The sequence below is a fragment of the Echiichthys vipera genome (genome assembly GCF_963691815.1).
Source record: "Echiichthys vipera genome assembly, chromosome: 19".
Classification (NCBI taxonomy): Eukaryota; Metazoa; Chordata; class Actinopteri; order Perciformes; family Trachinidae; genus Echiichthys; species Echiichthys vipera.
The window spans coordinates 7,644,204-7,651,703 of NC_139844.1; the positions used below are offsets into that span (position 1 = coordinate 7,644,204).

The following is a 7,500-nucleotide window of genomic DNA, read 5'->3' on the forward strand; positions in this document are numbered from 1 at the left end:
TGTGTGTGTGTGTGTGTGTGCGTGCGTGCGTGCGTGTGTGTGTGACTAAGTGTGTGTCAGATCACTTCCTCCTCTCTTTTAGCCAATCAGTGAACACAAACTGATGTGAAGCTCGCATTGGCTTTACTGTCCACTGTTGGTTTTTCATACGTCTCAATGTACCGACTCTGTGGTTACCATGGCGCCCGCATCCATTTGGCTCTCTCCCTCTCTCTTCTTGTTATTTCACTTCATTCACTGGTATTTTAGCTACTTGTCAGTGCCGTGCTTCATTTTCTTTTTGAGTCTTGTTGCTGATCAGTTGTCTCTCTGTCTTCTTATCATCCCAATGGGTCTTAGTTTGTGTCTTTTTTGGTTGTTTGTAAGCTAGCCTTTCTGTTATATTTGTTGCTCGCTTTTCTCTCTGACTTGCCTCCAGAGTGATGACAAATTAAAGGAAAAACATGAAAAAACCAGTGGAGAGATAACTAATGAAGCTGCTTCCCTACAGGGTTCATCGCAACTTATTTAAATTTATTTTATTTATTTTAATCTGCCTCTTTTTAGTTATGTTGATATCCAAATGCTACAGATACTTAAACATACCCCCCCCCCAAAAAAAAAAATCCAATTTGTTTTTGTGATCAACACATATCAAGTGCATGCTTAAAATAACATATTGGTTAAAGCCATGGCCATTTCAATACAATTCAACACACATCCGGGTTAAATCCCACCCACTTCCAGGTTAGATCCCGCCCACTCCGAGTACGGATAAGGTTGATTCATATGATAAACGGATACAGATAAAGATGCAGATAATGCTGTAATCGCTCATCCCTAGTAGTTATGTTACAAATGCACATATTTTAACCACACCCATGATCTTTTCCTAACCCTGGCGAAGCCGTTTTGTTGTCTGAATCAGACCACATAGATTTTTTTTTAGAACTTTTTTATTTTTTAATTCAACATTAACCCCGTCTTCTCTGGGTTTTAAGATAGGGCAGGTAGTGAAGCGTCCTCTATTAGATGCTTGACAAAGGTTCCAGAAAAAACAGCTGAGCATGTATGTGACGAGCCCAATTTCGACTCTTTTAATTAGAATGAGATGAGATGGAGATTAATGAGATGAGATTAATAAGTATGTCTTCTGCTTGTTTTTAAAACAGATGTATTTATTAAGTGTGATTTGTAATGGTTTTGGAGAAATGGTGTTGATAGGGGCGACAGATCAGGAAACGCCTCTCTGTGTCGTCCCAGAGGGCATGGACAAAAAAAACAAAAAACAAAACATATTTTGTCATTTAATTTGGAGGACTTGTTGGCATGGAGACATACTTTCTGAGTCTGGGTGAACAGCTTGCCTCAGTTTGGAGCAGCTGTTGACAGTTGTCACCTTCTATGTCCTCATAACCCACCTCACACACAGTCATGCTTTTTACCCCTTGCACAGTCTGCAAGCACTGGCGCACATCCTGCACATGATTTGTGTGTGTGTGAATGAGTGTTTTCACAGAAAGGACAGTGTAAGAAGTTGTTGCACACGTTGGTGCTTTCAGGTGCAGATAGTAATCTCTGCTTTACATGATCTATTTCTGTGCAGTCTGAGTCAACCACACACACACACTCACACAAAGAGTCGTGGGTGACTGCACCGATGAAAGAGGGCATGATTTGAGAACGAGAAGGGAGAGAGAGAGAGAGAGAGAGAGAGAGAGAGAGAGAGAAAGACAGAGGGTGTTTGGATGACATAGTTCATCTCATCCTTGATACAAAGCCGCCTGTTACACAGGAAGGGGAAGTGACACCACTCACACATTCACACACAATACGATGTTTCTTCTTCTATCCAGCCTATCACACATTTAAAAAGAAGAAAAGAAAGGTCAGACTCTACAGCATCACTCCTCGTTCTTGCATCCATACGTCCATCCATTACAGTCATTTTATCATCATGACTTTGGTGAATCAGAACCAACCCTTTAAACCACCAAAGTAACACAATAACACAAACTAACCAAACACTTGCGGCAGCGGTAAACCAACAACTCCTGTGTTCTGAGAGGTAAAATTACAGTTTTTGTCAATCTGGGAGGCTTGAAGAGAGCGTAGATAAGTTCCTCGCCTAAAGAGCTGTCTGACAGCTAGTTAGAGCAATGAAAGTACTGTAGATATAAGCTGATTTTGAGAGGCTGGCATTTCTCAGCTCTCTATGTCAGTTTTCCTGCCTGTTTCTCCAAACTGGAAGTGTGCTGACCGTAACCTACACCAATTATGGATAAGTACCTCCAGTGTAGGAAATTTAAATACTATTTACTATTAAAAAATGGTAATTACTGAAAGTTTTTCTGTTTTCTGTTAATATACAATAATATAAAGAGAGTCGTTCTCATCCAAACTCGTCACATACTTTAACACATACTGTTAGAGTTAGGAAAAGAACATGGATATGGTTAAAAGAAGGGTCTTTGTGACATATCTACAGTACAGTGACTCACAGGGCATGATCAGGACACAAATTGCGGTCTTGCACCCTTGTGTGTCTGTGCAATTTTTGCCCCCAATCCCATTTTCATCAGGGAATTCGGTAGCACTAAATGAAACGGCCCGCGACCTACCACTCACTTTCCGCGTAGGTTGCCCCTTATTTCACGCAAGTACTGAGCAACTCCCGCTCACTTCCCCCTGTTTCCCCAGTGCATTTACAGTGTAACTAGGCTAGAGCGTAACTCCCTTGAAATTACATGCTACTTTGCACAGCAATCATTTTAACTACCAGTAGTTAAAATGATTTGTGGGCAATGACCAGGAGTGACACTGTAACTCCGGGCACAGTAGCACCTAATTGTACGGGAGAAGGGGTGAAGTGAGTGAGAGTTACTCTGCACTTCTGTGGAAGTTGGTGTAAAGCAGGATGTAAGTTAACCGGAGTTACGTGCTAAGACAGCCTAGTTGTACTGTAAATGCAGTATACAGTTATACAAGGGGGGGTGAAATACGGGGAAACATACGCGAAAGTGAGTGAAAGGTAAGCTCTTAGTCGCGGGCCGTATTATGTAGTGTTACCGGGAATTCAGAGATTTTTTGCCCTTTGTCCTCTTTAATTTCTGACACTGAGAACCTCATACAAGCCCACTTCAAAAAATCTGAACCCTCCCTTGAACACGGGAGCAGTCAGCAGGACCATTACAGTGAGCTTTTTCATTTACACTCCCAGTCAAGGTCACAGCGAGAGCCATTCTGGCTAAATGAATGCAGCTCCGCTCTCTCCTTGTCTTACCGTCTGTTTCTCTGCGTGAGCCTCTCTCCCTCTCTCATGACAAAAGGAACGGCAAAATTAAATCATAATGATGGTTATTGTAACAAAGACGGCCGTTTCCTTTTCCTCCACCATTTTCTCCACAGATTTTCCTCGTTTCAGTTTATCGTAATGTATCTTTATCTAAATTCACATTACCTACATATAATAAAAGTCCCCTGGACTAACTACTATATCCATCACAGTAACCACTGCAGGAACTTACTTCATCTCAACAGATATTTAGTGTAAACTCCTCTTTACGTCTACCTTTTTTTTATGACCGTTTGTTGTCCACGACTGCCAGCTATAATCACCGCACACATGCATGCACACGTACGCACAGTCATTAGTTTTGTGGTTCCTACCTGGTGTAACTGTTTGTCCTCTCGTCCAGTTTAGCAAGTCCGCAAACTGGTCACAGCCCCTGTGGAAGAAAGAGTAATAAAGGATGATGAAGACGCAGAGCACTTTTATGTCAATCCACCTGTTGTAAACACATACGACCAAACAAACATGGCTGCCTTGTTGACCGGAGTCGGGAGGAGTTTTGGTCGTATATCATGGTAGTATATCAAGTCTGAAAGGTCACAATACTCTCTCAGCATATGAATATCAATGCAGCATTTAGATTTATGTCAGTGTTGTTTTCGTAAAAAGCTCCCTGACAACAGGAGTGACACGCTGATCCTGCGGTTGGTAATCTAAAGTTTGCCAGAAACGCAGACGTCTCTGTTGTTTTCTTGTGTTTGACACTGACATTTCAAACCCTTCCATGAAATAAGTAAATACGATGAACAAATAAAAACAGAAGACATTCCATCTCGGAGTTTCAGATCACTCGTGTCGTCCGTTTGTCATCTGGATTTTCAGTTTTCTTTTGTCACTTTTTTTTCCATTGTTTTTTTTTCTTCTTATTTCTGAAGCCCGTTGGGGTTTCTGTTCATGTCTCACCCGCTGAGATCGGATTTCTTTTCAACTGCTGATATTTTTTTGAAGTGTTCTTATCTTTTGTAATGGATATGCAAATAGAAATCAACCTAAACCTACAGCAGTGACTGTGTCTGTGTTTTAATTGTGCTACTGTGGAACAATAACCCCACTGTGGCGCAGATAATATCAGACTGGGGAACGGCACACCAACAAGAGTCAGATGGTTCAACATAGAGGAGTATATTTAAGAATTCCTCATTACATACACCAAGGAGGTTAGCTCTTCAGCTCAGTCTGTCTGTCTGTCTGTCTGTCTGTTTGCTTGTTTGTGTGTCTGTCTGTCTGTCAGCAGGACACAGAAAAACTGGCCTGATTTCCATGTATCTTGGTGGATGGGCCAAGGAAGAATCACATTTGAAGTGGATCCAAATCACTGTGCCGTTACACATATAATTTTATAATTGCATTAACATTGGAATAATTGGAAACATAATTTCCTGATCCCATTTCATCCGTTTCCTTTGCTTTTCATAGTCTTGTAAATACTGGAAAAGCCCATGTTCAAACTCTCTGAGCAATAAAATACAGTTCTTCTGTGCAGCGTCTAAGTTGTTTCCACATTAAATCGACTTCCCAACTCAGGGAATAGGACCATCCGAGGAGTGCCATTCTAGTGATCTTTTTGTTTTTATTGATTTCTAATACAGAGACAACTTTTTAAAAAGGATCAGTTTAAGCTAATACCAATCGTGGAATCCATCGGCAATGGACAAGACTTCCTCTTCAGTGCGTCAAATCCGATTAGCAACTCAAGGTGCGAGAATGGAGTTTGACGTCTCTTTAAACAAATATCTACGTATGACCGCAGATATACCGATCTGAAAAAGCGAATGAAGAGCTAAATCTTCGTCAAATGATAGCTGACGGATTCTGAGGTTGCATTTTGGCCAATGCCTTCTCCTTTTTTGCTCTCCACGTTTACCGTGAAAAAGTGCCCCCACCACTTTTCGAAATGGCCAATTTTGTCCCCACTCATGTTCAGAAAATTAGCATTTGACAATGATGACGATTGACAATGTATTGATGAGAGGTGATGGGAGTGGTGTTACTCCCTTTCCCATGGTCACATGGCCATGGGAATTGGATAACGGCAGAGTGACAGAAGAGAGGTTAAAGTTAGCTTAAACAAGCTAAAGAAAAGGATAGAAGGACGTGCTACTTCAGAAAAAACGGACCCAGGTATGAATTATAATGTTGGTTGACCTCTTCCACAATGTTATGGGAAGACATGACAGCAACATGGTGAAATATTTTATCATGCATAAGGTAGGCTTACGTTCTTGTCACCAAAGGGTTGTTTTTTTGTGTGTTGCTTTTCAAAATGTGACGCCAATGATCAGAACGCTTCTAATACATTGAGATATCTCTTTACAGCGATGAAGTTGACAATAACGGAGAGAACATGCAGCAAGAAATAGGAAAAAAACAAAAGAAAAGTTTCTGATTATGTGTTCAGATGTCCTTTGAAGATTGGCCGGAGTTTTGGTTTTTCCTCTTGTGATCCCGTGCTGCCTTTTCCTTATTTGTCCATCTGCACACCTGCTCTAAGTCACCTCATTGCCCTCACCTGAACTTCTCAACCTGCACTTCATCCCCTCATCTGATTAGTTTGTTTTTAAGTTGACAGTTCAGTCTTGGTTGGGTCCTTTGTTGATTCTTTTATGATCAGTTTTTCTTCAAGTTAATGCTGTCTCTCCCCTGCTCCACTCTTCATGACACACAGTAATACCAATAAACAGCTAAACTGCACTGTTTTTGTAGTGCAAATGGTATTTTTATTATCCATTTTTCATCCAGTCTGCACGTCGAAGTGACACTGAACCCCAAATTGCTCCTGAGCTGCACATGGTTGTGTGAATGTGGTTTGAAGAGATTAGATGAGATGATGGGCAGGTAGCTTCTGCCATCAGCTTTTGAAGACAAGGAAGAGTGGAGAGGCTTTCTGTAAGTGCAAGTCCATTTACCATTTATCTGATTTTTTTTCAGTAGTAGCCATTTATTTGAAGGAGAAATGCCTCTTAAATATATTTTAAGATTTGAGAAAAAACATTTTTTTGATTCACTTACTTTACCTAAATGTGCCTCATGTGCGTCAGTTAGATGTCCTACATTTCCCCAAATGCCACTGGACGTCCCAAACAGAAAATGCTCAGTGATTTATTGCAAGTAGGAAAGTGAGAGTTTCCCATGAGAGAAAGCGAGACTTTCACACTTTCCAATTTTGTCGTCGTAACGTATTTGTAGTTCTGGTTTCGGTTCTGTGGGTGTAAAAATATAGATTTCTTCCCGTCGCTGCGTAGCGGCAGTAGATTGAGTGACTGACATGAAAAGGTTGAAGGTTTCTGATGTTTCAGATGACTAACACGTTTTTTTAATCATACTACACAAGAGCTGCTGGGAATGTGATGTCAATCATCTACATTTGAGCAGTTATCCGGCTATTAATAAGAAAAAACAAACCCTGACATGGCCGTGCACTAGCTGTATATTAGATAGAGGTTTGAAAGCAATTTTTAAAAATGCAAATCCATTTATTGAATCTTTTTAGGTTGTTCTTAACAATTTTAGGTTACAAAAGTCATGAGTAATTTATATTTAAGAACTAAAACCACAGATATTCAAAGAACCAAAACTCAAGGATTCAGATTTTGCTAAGCTATATATATAGATATGTCATCTAAAAATAGATGTAAAACAATCACAGAGATGTAAACTAACACAAAGACATACGAAACAACTAAAAACAGATGTAAAATTACTACAAATCGACTAGAAGTAGACTCAAAGTAGACCCTTTGAATTTGGGTGTCTTGTTCAAAACAGAGTGGGGGCCTCTTACGTGTCTGTGTCCGGGGGCCCATTGACTCAGAATACGACCATGACCTGAGGCTAAAGTCGGGGCTAGCCCATTTTGGATTCTGCCAGTGTGAACGCATTCTTAGCCCTGGCTGCTGTAGCCTTCTGTGTTATTCAAATGGCACAAAGGTATTCTCACTCACAGCTTGGCTCTTAACCTGTATAACACCGGTTTGGAATAAGGCTACACGTGTGTTGTACGTTAACAGTTATACTGCATTACAGGAAAGGGGGAAAACCAAGCGTTGATTGCGTCAGATGGGATTTTCTGATTACAAAACAGTGATTTAGCTCCACTGTTTGATGCATAAATGCATGAAGTGAGACTAATTACAAGCTGTTGAGAAAGTAGGCCAGTCTGGGTGAAGGTC

The 7,500-nt window shown here is 40.7% G+C and overlaps 1 protein-coding gene across 3 annotated transcripts in view; it reads right to left on the minus strand.

Annotated features, from left to right (window-relative positions):
• The window catches only part of hivep2a (HIVEP zinc finger 2a), a 124,995-nt gene that overhangs the window by 111,348 nt on the left and 6,147 nt on the right, over positions 1 to 7,500 (minus strand). For all 3 annotated transcript variants that reach the window (XR_014593642.1, XM_083934095.1, XM_083934096.1), the window contains exon 2: positions 3,649 to 3,707. The gene's annotated coding sequence lies outside the window, so the exon portion shown is untranslated. The remainder of the gene's footprint in view (positions 1 to 3,648; positions 3,708 to 7,500) is intronic.